This window comes from Rattus rattus, chromosome 2, assembly GCF_011064425.1.
Source record: "Rattus rattus isolate New Zealand chromosome 2, Rrattus_CSIRO_v1, whole genome shotgun sequence".
Taxonomy (NCBI): Eukaryota; Metazoa; Chordata; class Mammalia; order Rodentia; family Muridae; genus Rattus; species Rattus rattus.
The window spans coordinates 181,940,347-181,958,197 of record NC_046155.1 but is presented as its reverse complement, the minus strand read 5'-3'; positions in this window follow the sequence as shown (position 1 = coordinate 181,958,197).

The following is a 17,851-nucleotide window of genomic DNA, read 5'->3' as shown; positions in this document are numbered from 1 at the left end:
CTATTTTTTACATGCCAAATGTTGCCTCATTTTTGTGCCCATCACAATTTCCCTCTCCTCATACCACCTTCTGCTCTCCTCTGGGAGTATACACATGCACCTAGACTTCTACTTTCCCTGCCATGTCAATTTTCTGTAGGATTATGGCAATACTCTTCCACTGAAGCCAGAAAAGACAGCCCTGCAGGAAATTTGATCCCAACAGTCTTCAACAGCTTTAGTAGGGATAGCCATTTCTCCAGTTGTTGTGGTTTACATCCACATGAAAACTGAGTTGTTTGTCTGTTACATATGTGTAGGGGTCCTCAGTGAAGCAGGTTTATGATCTTTGACTGGTGGCCTAGATTCTGCGAGCTCCCCCAGGTGTCCAAGTTATTTGACTCTATTGGTCTTGTGGAGTTCCTATTCTCTTCAAGGCCTTCAGTCTTCCTACCAACCATTCCATAAGAACTCCAGTGCTTTGTCTAATGTTTGGCTATTATTATCTACATCTGTTTCTTTTAACTTCTGGGGAGAGCTGGTCACATAAGAGTTAAGTGAGGCCCCTGTCCCACTCAGGATGATAAAAGTGAATTTTATAACAGTTACTGCTATACTCCCTAAGTAATTTTGAATCACAAGCTCCAATAATGGACATCTACTTTTCTCTCAGCATAACAGTCTTCCAGATTAAAAGCACATTAGCTCATTAAGATCTTCTCTCTTCACCCAAATCACATGGGGGAGATAGCTGAACTCCCAGAAGGGCAGGCAATCCTGAGATCTCATGGGAGACCACTACTTATGCTCACCATTCTGCATAGTGGCCTCTGGATACAGGGATATAGGAGCAGTCAGTGGTAGGAAACTGCTGGTTTCTGCCTGCTCCCAGAACGTAACTGAATAGGGCCCATAACTCCCTGCACCCAAATCCTGGACAGTAACAAGTGCAGACAATCCTGAGAACTCAGAGGACACAACTACTTCCTGCGCACATTTCTGAACCAAGAGAAAACTGCCTAGTGTCATCTGTGGCCTCTGGGCACAGGGAACTGGGAGTGGTCAGGGACAGGACCCTTCAGGTTTTTGCCTGTGCTGAGAGCTGAAAGGCAGTCGCCAGGAACACCTATTCATGTGAAAGCAGAGATAAGACCAAATCTTATGTGCCAAGCAAACCACCTGGAGGCTTCAAGTCACACAGACACAGGACCAGCTCTCTGTCCCCAGATTCAGCTGAAAGAAAACAGGAGTGCTGAGACACAGTCCTACGGGAGGATATAGCCACTGTCAGAGAGAGCAAGACAGGTTAACACCAGAGACAACCTGATGGCAAGAGGCAAGCACAGGAACCTAAGCAACAGAAACCAAGACTACTTGGGAACATTACAACCCAGTTCTCCCACCAATGCAAATATTGGATATATAAACGCAACAGAAAAGCAAGATTAAAATTAAAAATTGCATCGTATCAGGATCAGTAAAAACCATCTAAACAATCTCATAACTCATAAACAAATAGAAGCATGAAATAAAAGTCTCCCAACCATGAAGAGCCCGAGACCAGAAGGTATTAGTGCAGAATTCTATCAGACCTTCATAGAAGACATCATACTAATACTGTCCAAATTATTTCACAAAAAAAAGAAACAGAAAGAGCACTACCCAATTCTTTCTATGAAACCAGAATTACACTTATACATAAACCACACAAAGACCCAACAAAGAAAGAATACATGAGACCAATTTCCCTTATAATATTTAATCAAAAATCCTCAATAAAATTCTCCAAAAAAAAAATCCAAGAATACATCAGAACAGTCATCCATCATGATCTAGTAAGCATCATCACAAGGATGAAGGGATAGTTTAATCCATCAATTTAATACCCGATAAAAAGGAAGTCAAAGGAAAAAAAAAAAACAGATTTCATTAGATGCTGGAAAGCATTTGACAAAATTCAACACCCCTTCATGATAAAAGTCTTGGAAAAATCAGGAGTTCAAGGCCCATACCAAAACAATGTAAAAGCAAACCAGTAGCCAACATTAAACTAAATGAAGAGAAACTTGAAGCAACCCCAGTAAAATCAGGGACTAGGCAAGACTGTACACTATTTCCCTAATTATTCAACACAGTACTGAATGTCCTAGCCAGAGCAATCAGACGAGAAAAGGAGGTCAAATGGATACAAATTGGAAAGGAAGAAGTTAGAATACTACTATTTACAGGTGATACAATAGTATACTTAAGTGAACCCAAAAATTCCACCAGAGAACGACGAAGACTGATAAACACCTTCAGCAAAGTGGCTGTCTGTAAAATTAACTCCAACGAATCTGTAGCCTTCCTCTACTCAAATGATAAACAGGCTGAGAAATAAATTAGGGAAATGACAGCCTTCAAAATAGATGCAAATAATATAAAATACCTTGGTGTGACTCTAACCAAGCAAATGAATCATCTGTATAACAAGAACTTCAAGTCTCTGAAAGAAGAAATTGAAGAAAATCTCAAAAGATGGAAAGTTCTCCCATTCTCACAGATTACCAGGATTAATATATTAAAAATGGCCACTTTTCCAAAAGTAATCTATAGAATCAATACAATCCCCATCAAAATTCCAATTCAATTCTGTATACAGTTACAAAGAGCAATTTGCAAATTCATTTGGAATAATGAAAAACACAGGATAGCAAAAACTACACTCAACAATAAAAGAACTTCTGGGGGAATCACCATCCCTGACTTCAAGTAGTATTACAGAGCAACAGTGATAAAAACTTTAATGTATTGGTACAGAGTCAGGCAGGAATATCTTTGAAATAGAATTGAAGACCCAAAAATGAACCACACACCTATGGTCACTTGATCTTTGACAGAGGAGGGAAAAATATCCCATTGAAAAGAGATAGCCTTTTCAATGAATGCTGATTCAACTTTTAGTTAGCATGTAGAAGAATGAAAATCAATTCATGCTTATCACCCTGCAAAAAGCTTAAGTCCAACTTTATCAAGGACCTTCACATCAATCCAGATTCACTTGAACTAATAGAATAAAAAGTAGGAAATGGTCTCAAACAAATGGACACTGGGGAAATTTTCCTGAACAAAACACCATTGACTTATGCTCTAAGATCAAGAATTGAAAATTGGGACCTCATAAAATAGCAAAGCTTCTGTAAGGCAAATGACAGTGTCAGTAGGACAAAATGGCAATCAACAGATTGGGAAAGATCTTTTCCAATCCTAAATCTGATCGAGGGCTAATATCCAAAATATACAAAGAACACAGGAACTTAGGCTTTGTAGATTTATGAGGTGCCATTTGCCGATTCTTGAACTTGGCTTCATAGAAAGAATTTGGTAGTGCTCTGTCTGTAAATTTATAGAGTGTTTCTCATGGTTGGGAAGTAGAGTAGAAAACAAGAGCCATGGAATCAGAAATAATATGTGGAGTATACATGTCTTCAGAAGTAGCAGGAAGATTGCCACACATTTACAAAGTTGTCAATATCAAGTCCCTCTTCAATGCAAACCTTTCTCCATCAAGATTGCCTCTCTAAACAGCATGAACCAATGGGCAACTCTAACTTTTTTTTATCTTTATTAACTTGAGTATTTCTTATTTACATTTCCATTGTTATTCTCCTTCCCAGTTTCTGGACCAACATCCCCCTAACCACTCTCCCTCCCCTTATATATGTGCTTCCCCTCCCCATCCTCCCCCCATTACCATCCACCCTCCAACAATCACGTTCACTGGGGATTCAGTCTTGGCAAGATGAAGGGCTTCCCCTTCCACTGGTGCTCTTACTAGGCTGTGATTGGGTTACCTCACTCATGATGATATTTTCCAGTTCCATCCATTTGCCTATGAATTTCATAAAGTCATTGTTTTTGATAGCTGAATAATATTCCACTGTGTAGATTTTCTGTACCCATTCCTCTGTTGAAGGGCATCTGGGTTCTTTCTGGCTTCTGGCTATTATAAAGAAGGCTGCTAGGAACATAGTGGAGCATGTGTCTTTGTTATATGTTGGGGCATCTTTTGGGTATATGCCCAAGAGAGGTATAGCTGGGTCCTCAGGTAGTTAAATGTCCAATTTTCTGAGGAACCTCCAGATTGATTTCCAGAATGGTTGTACCAGATTGCAGTCCCACCAGCAATGGAGGAGTGTTCCTCTTTCTCCACATCCTCGCCAGCATTTGCTGTAACCTGAGTTTTGGAACTTAGACATTCTGACTGGTGTGAGGTGAAATCTCAGGGTTGTTTTGATTTGCATTTCCCTGATGACTAAAGATGTTGAACATTTCTTTAGGTGTTTCTCAGCCATTCGGCATTCCTCAGCCGTGAATTCTTTGTTTAGCTCTGAACCCCATTTTTTAATAGGGTTATTTGTCTCCCTGCGGTCTAACTTCTTGAGTTCTTTGTATATTTTGGATATAAGCCCTCTATCTGTTGTAGGATTGGTAAAGATCTTTTCCCAATCTGTTGGTTGTCGTTTTGTCCTGACAACGGTGTCCTTTGCCTTACAGAAGCTTTGCAGTTTTATGAGATCCCATTTGTCGATTCTTGATCTTACATCATAGGCCATTGTTGTTTTGTTCAGGAAATTTTCTCCAGTGCCCATGTGTTCGAGTTGCTTCCACACTTTTTCTTCTATTAGTTTGAGTGTATCTGCTTTGATGTGGAGGTCCTTGATCCACTTGGACTTAAGCTTTGTACAAGGTGATAAAAGACATAGATTAACAAACTGGATATGCAACGAGGACCCTGCATTCTGCTGCCTACAGGAAACACACCTCAGAGACAAAGACAGACACTACCTCAGAGTGAAAGGCTGGAAGATAATTTTCCAAGAAAATGGTCGGAAGAAGCAAGCTGGAGTAGCCATTCTAATATCAAATAAAATCAATTTTCAACTAAAAGTCATCAAAAAAGATAAGGAAGGACACTTTATATTCATCAAAGGAAAAATCCACCAAGATGAACTCTCAATCCTAAATATCTATGCCCCAAATACAAGGGCACCTACATACATAAAAGAAACCTTACTAAAGCTCAAAGCACACATTGCACCTCACACAATAATAGTAGGACATTTCAACACCCCACTCTCATCAATGGACAGAACATGGAAACAGAAATTAAACAGAGACATAGACAGACTAAGAGAAGTCATGAACCAAATGGACTTAACAGATATTTATAGAACATTCTGTCATAAAACAAAAGGATATACATTCTTCTCACCACCTCATGGTACTTTCTCCAAAATTGACCATATAATTGGTCAAAAAACGGGCCTCAACAGGTACAGAAAGATAGAAATAATCCCATGCGTGCTATGAGACCACCACGGCCTAACTGGTCTTCAATAACAATAAGGGAAGAACGCCCACATATACGTGGAAGTTGAACAACGCTCTACTCAATGATAACCTGGTCAAGGAAGAAATAACGAAAGAAATTAAAGACTTTTTAGAATTTAATGAAAATGAAGGTACAACATACCCAAACTTATGGGACACAATGAAAGCTGTGCTGAGAGGAAAAATCATAGCTCTGAGTGCCTGCAGAAAGAAACAGGAAAGAGCATATGTCAGCAGCTTGACAGCACACCTAAAAGCTCTAGAACAAAAAGAAGCAAATACACCCAGGAGGAGTAGAAGGCAGGAAATAATCAAACTCAGAGCTGAAATCAACCAAGTAGAAACAAAAAGGACCATAGAAAGAATCAACAGAACCAAAAGTTGGTTCTTTGAGAAAATCAACAAAATAGATAAACCCTTAGCCAGACTAACGAGAGGACACAGACAGTGTATCCAAATTAACAAACTCAGAAATGAAAAGGGAGGCATAACTACAGATTCAGAGGAAATTCAAAAAAATCATCAGATCTTACTATAAAAGCCTATATTCAACAAAACTTGAAAATCTGCAGGAAATGGACAATTTCCTAGACAGATACCAGGTACCGAAGTTAAATCAGGAACAGATAAACCAGTAAAACAACCCCATAACTCCGAACGAAATAGAAGCAGTCATTAAAGGTCTCCCAACCAAAAAGAGCCCAGGTCCAGACAGGTTTAGTGCAGAATGCTATCAGACCTTCATAGAAGACCTCATACCAATATTAACCAAACTATTCCACAAAATTGAAACAGATGGAGCACTACCGAATTCCTTCTATGAAGCCACAATTACTCTTATACCTAAACCACACAAAGAAAAAGAACTTCAGACCAATTTCCCTTATGAATATCGATGCAAAAATACTCAATAAAATTCTGGCAAACCGAATCCAAGAGCACATCAAAACAATCATCCACCATGATCAAGTAGGCTTCATCCCAGGCATGCAGGGATGGTTTACGGAAAACCATGCACAGAAAACCATCAACGTGATCCATTATGTAAACAAACTGAAAGAACAAAACCAAATGATCATTTCATTAGATGCTGAGAAAGCATTTGACAAAATTCAACACCCCTTCATGATAAAAGTCCTGGAAAGAATAGGAATTCAAGGCCCATACCTAAACATAGTAAAAGCCATATACAGCAAACCAGTTGCTAACATTAAACTAAATGGGGAGAAACTTGAAGCAATCCCACTAAAATCAGGGACTAGACAAGGCTCCCCACTCTCTCCCTACTTATTCAATATAGTTCTTGAAGTTCTAGCCAGAGCAATCAGACAACAAAAGGAGGTCAAGGGGACACAGATCGGAAAAGAAGAAGTCAAAATATCACTTTTTGCAGATGATATGATAGTATATTTAAGTGATCCCCAAAGTTCCACCAGAGAACTACTAAAGCTGATAAACAACTTCAGCAAAGTGGCTGGGTATAAAATTAACTCAAATAAATCAGTAGCTTTCCTCTACACAAAAGAGAAACAAGCAGGGAAAGAAATTAGGGAAACGACACCCTTCATAATAGACCCAAATAATATAAAGTACCTCGGTGTGACTTTAACCAAGCAAGGGAAAGATCTGTACAATAAGAACTTCAAGACTCTGAAGAAAGAAATTGAAGAAGATCTCAGAAGATGGAAAGATCTCCCATGCTCATGGATTGGCAGGATTAATATAGTAAAAATGGCCATTTTACCGAAAGCAATCTACAGATTCAATGCAATCCCCATCAAAATACCAATCCATTTCTTCAAAGAGTTAGACAGAACAATTTGCAAATTCATCTGGAATAACAAAAAACCCAGGATAGCTAAAACTGCCCTCAACAATAAAAGGATTTCAGGGGGAATCACTATCCCTGAACTCAAGAAGTATTACAGAGCAATAGTGATAAAAACTGCATGGTATTGGTACAGAGACAGACAAATAGACCAATGGAACAGAATTGAAGACCCAGAAATGAACCCACACACCTATGGGCACTTGATTTTTGACGTAGGAGCCAAAACCATCCAATGGAAAAAAAGATAGCATTTTCAGCAAATTGTGCTGGTTCAACTGGAGGTCAATATGTAGAAGAATGCAGATCGATCCATGCTTATCACCCTGTACAAAGCTTAAATCCAAGTGGATCAAGGACCTCCACTTCAAACCAGATACACTCAAACTAATAGAAGAAAAACTGGAGAAGCATCTGGAATGCATGGGCACTGGAAAAATATTCCTGAACAAAACACCAATGGCTTATGCTCTAAGATCAAGAATCGACAAATGGGACCTTATAAAACTGCAAAGCTTCTGTAAGGCAAAGGATACTGTGGTTAGGACAAAACGGCAACCAACAGATTGGGAAAAAATCTTTACCAATCCTACAACAGATAGAGGGCTTATATCCAAAATATACAAAGAACTCAAGAAGTTAGACCGCAGGGAGACAAATAACCCTATTAAAAAATGGGGTTCAGAGCTAAACAAGCATTCACAGCTGAGGAATGCCGAATGGCTGAGAAACACCTAAAGAAATGTTCAACATCTTTAGTCATAAGGAAAATGCAAATCAAAACAACCCTGAGATTTCACCTCACACCAGTGAGAATGGCTAAGATCAAAAACTCAGGTGACAGCAAATGCTGGCGAGGATGTGGAGAAAGAGGAACACTCCTCCATTGTTGGTGGGATTGCAGACTGTTACAACCATTCTGGAAATCAGTCTGGAGGTTCCTCAGAAAATTGGACATTGAACTACCTGAGGATCCAGCTATACCTCTCTTGGGCATATACCCAAAAGATGCCCCAACATATAAAAAAGACACGTGCTCCATTATGTTCATAGCAGGCTTATTTATAATAGCCAGAAGCTGGAAAGAACCCAGATGCCCTTCAACAGAGGAATGGATACAGAAAATATGCTACATCTACACAATGGAATATTACTCAGCTATCAAAAACAATGACTTTATGAAATTCGTAGGCAAATGGTTGGAACTGGAAAATATCATCCTGAGTGAGGTAACCCAATCACAGAGAAACACACATGGTATGCACTCATTGATATGTGGCTATTAGCCCAAATGCTTGAATTACCCTAGATGCCTAGAACAAATGAAACTCAAGACAGATGATCAAAATGTGAATGCTTCACTCCTTCTTTAAAAGGGGAACAAGAATACCCTTGGCAGGGAATAGAGAGGCAAAGATTAAAACAGACACAGAAGAAACACCCATTCAGAGCCTGCACCACATGTGGCCCATACATATACAGCCACCCAATTAGACAAGATGGATGAAGCAAAGAAGTGCAGGCCGACAGGAGCTGGATGTAGATCTCTCCTGAGAGACACAACAAGAATACAGCAAATACAGAGATGATTGCCAGCAGCAAACCACTGAACTGAGAATGGGACCCCCGTTGAAGGAATCAGAGAAAGAACTCGAAGAGCTTGAAGGAGCTCGAGACCCCTTAGAGGAACAATGCCAAACAACCAGAGCTTCCAGGGACTAAGCCACTACCTAAAGACTATACATGGACTGACCCTGGACTCTGACCTCATAGGTAGCATTGAATATCCTAGTAAGATCATCAGTGTAAGGGGAAGCCCTGAGTCCTGCTAAGACTGAACGTGATTGTTGGGGGGAGGGCGGCAATGGGGGGGGAGGAGGAACACCCATAAAGAAGGGGAGGGGGAGGGGTTAGGGAGATGTTGGCCCGGAAACCGGGAAAGGGAATAACACTGGAAATGTAAATAAGAAATACTCAAGTTAATAAATAAATAAATAAATAAATAAATAAATAAATAAATAAATAAATCAAGAGACATGTTTTTAGTAATGCATGACAGATCAATCTCAGGCTCAGAACTCTTATGGAAACAAGGATGGTCAGCTAGATTTCAAATCTCTGAACATTCGGTTAATTTGAATAATCATAATAGTATAATCCATACTATAAATATGGACCAAATGTAATTCAAAATGTGATGATTTTTCTGGATTGACTCATATTTCATTTTTAGTAACAAAATACATTTCTATACAATTCCACATATAATTATTATGTAACATTTTACACAATAAACTAGAATGTCATTATTTCTAAATATGATTACATTTATATAATGATACCCTCTGTTTTTAATATAACTACATAAAACTAAACAAAACAGTAAAAATTAAATAAATGTCTTAATATATTTAGAAATACAATTTTATTCATTTTGAAATCTTGTGTATTGAAAATTGAATATATGAAAAATCTCTTGGGAGAGAGAGAGCTGAAGACCCAGAAGTGCAGGCAGTCCTGAGACTGCAGGGCAGGACAGACTGTCACTTCTGTTCATCTTTGCCCATGTCCCTGTCCAAAGAGGAAACTGCTTTGTGCTACTGGACACAGGAATATAGGAGCTATCAGCAGCAGGAGCCCTGTGGTCCAGATCTGCACAGAGATCTGAACTGAACCAATAAAACAGCTCCCTTCACCCAAATCCAGTCAGAGGAGAGCTAGACCCTCAGAAGTGTGGACACTCCTGAGAAACCAGAGGAGGCTACTCTCTGACCACATTCTAGACTCAAAAGGAAAATGCCTAGTGCCATCTGTGACCCCTGCACACAGGGATCTAGGAGAAGTAGGGGGAGCAACCTTCTAGTTGCTACCTTCTCAGAGATCTGAAACCCAGCTACCAGGTCCAACTACATGCCTGAGAGCAGAAATAAGGCCAACTTTTCTGGTCCAATTGACCTGCCTATTGGTTTCAGGACACACAAAGGCAGAAGTCTTCTGGGACCCGGCACTTCCAGTCTCTGACTGTGGCCAGAACTTTCCCAATCCCTGTCCATACCTCCTGGCTACCAAAGGGAGCTATGGAGAAGTATGGACAATCCTGTAAATGCAGGGCAGGACAGACTGCCACTTTTGCCCACATTGCCCAAATCCCTGGCCCAAGAGTAAACTGCATAGTGCCTCTGGACACAGGTATATAAGAGCAGTCAGCTGCAGGAGCCCAACATTCCAATTCTGTGCCCAAATCTGAACTAAACCAGTCAAATAGCTCCCTACATCCAAATCCCATGGGGGAGAAAGCAGGACCCTCAAAAATACAGACATTGCTGAGAAAACATAGGAGACTACTCTCTGTCCACATTCCCAACACAGAGGAAAATGCCTAGTGCCTTCTGTGCACAGTGCACACAGGGTCCTAGAGCATTAGGAGCAGGGCACACAGTTGCTGTGCTGGCAGAGAGCTGAAAGCCAGATGCCAGGAGCAACTACATGCCTGAGAGCAGAACACTGTTTTCCCATAACATGCTGAAAGAAAACATGAAAACAGGTTTACAGGAGTGTTGACACACAAGCCCATAGGAGGGTAAAACCACTATTAGAAACAGAAAGACAGGTTAATAGTAGAGACAACCTGATAGCGAGAGGCAAGCATGGGAATCCAAACAGAAAACAAGACTACTTGGCATCAACAGAGCCCAGTTGTCCCACCAAATCAGACATTGGGTACCTAAATACACAGGAAAAGCAAGATTTAGGTTTAAAATCACATTTTATCAAGATGATGGAGGACTTTAAGAAAGTCATAAAGGACTCCCTGAGGAAATACAGGAAAATACAAGTAAACAATTAGAAGCCCTTAAAGAGGAAACATGAAAATCCCATAAAGAACTACAGGAAAACACAAACAAATAGGAGAAAGAAATGAACAAAACTATCCAGGAGTTAAAAATGGAAATAGAAACAATAAAAAATGCACAAAGAGAGACAACCCTGGAGTATAGGAAACCTAAGGAAGAGATTAGGAGTCATAGGTTCAAGTATTTCGAACAGAATACAAGAGATAGAAGATAGAATCTCAGAAGCAGAGGATACCATAGAAAATGTTGACACAACTGTCAAACATAATATAAAACAGAAAAAATTTCTAACCCAAAACATACAGGAAATCCAGGACAAAATGAGAAGATCAAAACTAAGGATAATAGGTATAGAAGAGAGCAAAGACTCCCAACTTAAAGTGCTAGTAAATATCCTCAATAAAATCATAGAAGAAACTTCTTATCCTAAGGAAAGAGAAGCCCGTAAACATACAAGAAGTCTAGAGACGTCTAAACATATTTGACTAGAAAAGAAATTCCTCCTGTCACATAATAGTCAAACCACCAAATGCACAAAACAAAGAAAAAAATATTAAAAGCAGTAACATATAAAGGCAGACCTATCATAATTATACCAGATTTCTCACCAGAGACTATGGAAGGCAGAAGATCACATACAAATATTATACAGACCCTAAGAGAACCCAAATACCAGCCCAGTGTACTATATCCAGCAAAACTATCAATTAACATTGAGGGAGAAACCAAGATATTCCATGACAAACCAAATTTACATGATATATTTATACAAAACCAGCACAAAAAAGGATAATACATGGAAAAGCCCAACACAAGGAGGGAAACTACACCGTAGAAAGAGCAAGAAAGTAATCTCCTTTCAAGAAAAACAAAAGAAGAGAAGCACACCAGCATAATCCCACCTCTAAATATGAAAATAACAGGAAACAACAGTCACTATTCCTTAATATTTCTCAAAATCAATGAATTCAATTCCCCAATAAAAAGACACAGATTAACAGACTGGATATGTAAAAAGGACCCAGCATTTTGCTGACTATACAAAACACACCTCAGAGGCAAAGACAGAACCTCAGAATAAATTACTGGAAAACCATTTTCCAAACAAATGGTCCAAAGAAGCAAGCTGCAGTAGCCATTCTAATATCAAATAAAATAAACTTTCAACAAAAAGTCATCAAATAGATAAGGAAAGAAACTTCATATTCATCAAAGGAAAAATCCACCAGGATGAACTCTCAATCATAAATATCCATGCTTCAAATACAAGGACACCTACATTCATAAAGGAAACCTTACTAAAGCTTAAAGCACACATTGCATCTCACACAATAATAGTAGGAGATTTCCACAGTCTATTCTCATCAATGGACAGATCTTGGAAACAGAAATTAAACACAGACATAGAAAGACTAACTGAAGTTATGAATCAAATGGACTTAACGGATATTAATAGAACATTCCATCCTAAAACAAGAGGATATACCTTCTTCTTACCACTTCATGGTACCTTTTCAAAAATTGACAATATAATTGGTCAGAAAACAGGCATCCACATATACAGCAAGATAGAAATAATCCCATGCATCATATCAGATCAACAAGGACTAAGGCTGGTCTCAATAACAACGAGAAGGAAAGAAAGCCCCCATAAACATAGAAGGTGAACAATGCCTACTCCTTGGTAACTTCGTCAAGGAAGAAATAAAGAAAGGAATTAAAGACTTCTTAAAATTTACTGGAAATGAATTTACAGCATAACCTAATTTATGGGACACAATAAAAGCTCTTCTAAGAGGAAAACTCATAGCTCTGAGTGCCAACAGAAGAAACATGAGAGAGCATACAAAAGCAGCTTCACAGTACTCATAAAAGTTCTAGAACAAAAAGAAACAAGTAAAGCCAGGAGTAGAAGGCAGGAAATAATCAAACTCAGAGCTGAAATTAACCCAGTAGAAACAAAAAGGACCATAGAAAGAATCAACAGAACCAAAAGTTGGTTCTTTGAGAAAATCAACAAGATAGATAAACCCTTAGCCAGACTAACGAGAGGACACAGAGAGTGTGTCCAAATTAACAAAATCAGAAATGAAAAGGGAGACATAACAACAGAATCAGAGGAAATACAAAAAATACTGAAGTTAAATTAGGAATAGAAAAACTAGGTAAACAACCTCATAACTCCGAAAGAAATAGAAGGATTCATTAAAAGTCTCCCAACCAAAAAGAACCCAGGTCTGGATGGATTCAGTGCAGAATTCTATCAGACCTTCATAGAAGACCTCATATCAATACTATCCAAACTATTCCACAAAATTGAAACAGATGGAGCACTACCGAATTCCTTCTATGAAGCCACAATTACTCTTTTTTTTTTTTAAGTTATGGGGAGTATCTCTGCCAGAGGACATTTAATCATACAGATTTTTTATTAACTTGAGTATTTCTTATTTACATTTGAGTGTTATTCCCTTTCCGGTTTCGGCAAACATCCCCTAATCCTCCCCCTCCCTTCTTTTGGGTGTTCCCCTCCCATCCTCCCCCCCATTGCCGCCCTCCCCCCAACAATCACGTTCACTGGGAGTTCAGTCTTAGCAGGACCAAGGGCTTCCCCTTCCATTGGTGATCTTACTAGAATATTCATTGCTACCTATGAGGTCAGAGTCCAGGGTCAGTCCATGTATAGTCTTTAGGTAGTGGCTTAGTCCCTGGAAGCTCTGGTTGTTTGGCATTGTTCCTCATAAGGGGTCTCGAGCTCCTTCAAGCTCTTCGAGTTCTTTCTCTGATTCCTTCAACGGGGGTCCCATTCTCAGTTCAGTGGTTTGCTGCTGGCATTCGCCTCTGTATTTGTTGTGTCTCTCAGGAGAGATCTACATCCAGCTCCTGTCGGCCTGCACTTCTTTGCTTCATCCATCTTGTCTAATTGGATGGCTGTATATGTATGGGCCACATGTGGTGCAGGCTCTGAATGGGTGTTTCTTCTGTGTCTGTTTTAATCTTTGCCTCTATTCCCTGCCAAGGTATTCTTGTTCCTCTTTAAAGAAGGAGTGAAGCATTCACATTTTGATCATCCGTCTTGAGTTTCATTTGTTCTAGGCATCTAGGTAATTCAAGCATTTGGGCTAATAGCCACTTATCAATGAGTGCATACCATGTGTGTTTTTCTGTGATTGCGTTACCTCACTCAGGATGTTACACAATTACTCTTATACCTAAACAACACAAAGACCCAACAAAGAAAGAGAACTTCAGACCAATTTCCCTTATGAATATCGACGCAAAAATACTCAATAAAATTCTTGCAAACCGAATCCAAGAACACATCAAAACAATCATCCATCATAATCAAGTAGGCTTCATTCCAGGTATACAGGGATAGTTTAAGATACAGAAAACAAATGACGTAATCCACTATGAAAACAAACTGAAAGAAAAAAGCCACATGATCATTCAATTAGATGCTGAGAAAACATTTGACAAAATTCAACACCCTTTATGATAAAAGTCCTGAAAAGAACAGGAATTCAAGGCCCATTCCTAAACATAGTAAAAGCCATATACAGCAAACCAGTTGCTAACATTAAACTAAATGGAGAGAAACTTGAAGCAATCCCACTAAAATCAGGGACTAGAGAAGGCTGCCCACTCTCTCCCTACTTATTCAATATACTTCTTGAAGTTCTAGCCAGAGCAATCAAACAACAAAAGGAGATTAAAGGGACACAGATCGGAAAAGAAGAAGTCAAAATATCACTATTTGCAGATGATATGATAGTATATTTGAGTGATCCCAAAAGTTCCACCAGAGAACTACTAAACCTGATGAACACCTTCAGCAATGTGGCTGGGTTTAAAATTAACTCAAATAAATCAGTAACCTTCCTCTACACAAAAGGGAAACAAGCCAAGAAATAAATTAGGAAACAACACCCTTCATAATAGTCCCAAATAATATAAAATACCTCGGTGTGACTTTAACCAAGCAAGTGAAAGATCTGTATGATGAGAACTTCAGGCCTCTGAAGAAAGAAATCGAAGATGTCAGAAGATGGAAAGATCTCCCATGCTCATGGATTGGCAAGATTTATATAGTAAAAATGGCCATTTTACCAAAAGTGATCTACAGATTCAATGCAATCCCCATCAAAATACCAATCCAGTTCTTCAAAGAGTTAGACAGAACAATTTGCAAATTCATCTGGAATAACAAAAAACCCAGGATAGCTAAAACTACCCTCAACAATAAAAGGACTCCTGGGGGAATCACTATCCCTGAACTCAAGCAGTATTACAGAGCACTAGTGATAAAAACTGTATGGTATTGGTACAGTGACAAGCAGACAGACCAGTGGAATAGAATTGAAAACCTAGAAATGAACCTACACACCTATGGTCACTTGATTTTTGACGAAGAATCCAAAACCACCCATTGGAAAAAAGATAGCATTTTCAGCAAATGGTGATGGATCAACTGGAGGTCCACATGTATAAGAATGCAGATCAATCCATTCCTATCATCCTGTACAAAGATTATGTCCAAGAGGATCTAGGACCTCCACATCAAACCAGATATATTCAAACTAATAGAAGATAAAGTGGGGAAGAATCTCAAACACATGGGCACTGGGAAAAATTTCCTGAACAAAACCACCAATGGCTTATGCTCTAAGATCAAGAATCGACAAATCGGATCTCATAAAACTATACAGCTTCTGTTAGGCAAAGGACACTGTTGTTAGGACAAAACGGCAACCAAGAGATTGGGAAAAGATCTTTACCAATCCTACAACTGATAGAGGGCTCATATCCAAACTATACAAAGAACTCACCAAGTTAGACTACAGGTCGAGAAATAACCCTATTAAAAATGGGGTTCATAAATGAACAAAGAATTCACAACTGAGGAATGCCGAATGGCTGAAAGGCACCTAAAGAAATTTTCAACATCTATAGTCATAAGGGAAATGTAAATCAAAACAATCCTGAGATTCTACCTCACACCAGTCAGAATGGCTAAGATCAAAAATCTCCAGCGACAACAGATGCTGGTGAGGAGGTGGAGAAAGAGGAACACTACTCCATTGTTGGTGGGATTGCATACTGGTACAACCATTCTGGAGATCATTCTGGAGGTTACTCAGAAAATTGGGCATTGCACACCTGAGGAACCAGCTATATCTCTCTTGGGCATATACCCAAAAGTTGCTCCAACATATACCAAAGACACATGCTCCACTGTGTTCATAGCAGCCTTGTTTATAATACCAGAAGCTGGAAAGAACTCAGATGCCCTTCAACAGAGGAATGGATACAGAAAATGTGGTACATCTACACAATGGAATATTACTCAGCTATCAAAAACAATGATATTATGAAATGCATAGGAAAATGGATGGAACTGGAAAATGTCATACTGAGTGAGGTAACCCAATCACAGAAAAACACCCATAGTATGCACTCACTGATAAGTGGATATTAGCCCAAATGTTTGAATTACCCTAAATGCACAGAACACATCAAACTCAAGAAGGATGACCAAAATGCAGATGCATTTCTTCAAAAGGGGAACAAGAATACCCTTGGGAGGGGAGAGGGAGGCAAAGTTTAGAACATAGATTGAAGGAATGCCCATACAGAGCCTGCCTCACATGTGGCCCACACAGATACAGCCACCAAACTAGATAAGATGGATGAAGAAAAGAAGTGCAGGCTGACAGGAACTGGATGTAGATCTCTTCTGAGAGACACAGCCAGAATAGGGCAAATACATAGGTGAATGCCAGCAACAAACCACTGAAGTGAGAAAGGGACCCCCATTGAAGGGTCAGAGAAAGAACTGAAAGAACTTGAAGGGGCCTGAGATCCCATATGAACAACAATGCCAACCAACCAGAGCTTCCAGGGACTAAGCCACTACCCAAATACTATACATGGACTGACCCTGGGCTCCAACTGCATAGGTAGCCGTGAATAGCCTATTAAGGGCACCAGTGGAAGGGGAAGCCCTTGGTCCTGACAAGACTGAACCCCCAGTGAATGGGATTGTTGGGGGGAGGGTGGTAATGGGGGAGGATGGGGAGGGGAATACCCATATAGAAGGGGAGAGGGAGGAGTTAGGAGGATGTTGGCCTGGAAGCCAAGAAAGGGAATAACATTTTAAATGTAAATTAGGAATACCATATTTAAAAAAGATGGACAAAAAAACTGTATGGTATTGGTACAGAGACAGGCAGATTTATCAGTGGAATAGAATTAAAAACCCAGAAATGAACCCACACACCTATAGTCACTTGCTTCTTGCTTTTTGACAAAGGAGCTAAAACCATCCAATCGAAAAAAGAGCATTTTCAACAAATGGTCCTGGTTCAACTGGAGGTCTGTATGTATAAGAATGCAAATTGATCCATTTTTATTGTCCTGTACAAAGCTTAAATCCAAGTGCAACAAGGACCTCCACATCAAACCAGATACACTCAAACTAATAGAAGAAAAATGTGGAGAGCCTCCAAAACATGGGCACTAAGGAAAATTTCCTGAACAGAACACCAATAGCTTATGCTCTAAAATCAAGAATCAATAAAAGGTACTTCATAAAACTGCAAACCTTCTGTAATGCAAAGAACACTGTCACTAGGACAAAATGGCAATCAACAGATTGGAAGAAGATCTTTACCAATCCTACATCTGATAGACAACTAATATCCAAAGTATACAAAGAAGTAATGAAGTTAGATTTCAGAGAGTCAAATAACCCTATTAAAAATGGGGTACAGAGCTAAACAAAGAATTCACAGCTGAGAAATATCCAATGGCTAAG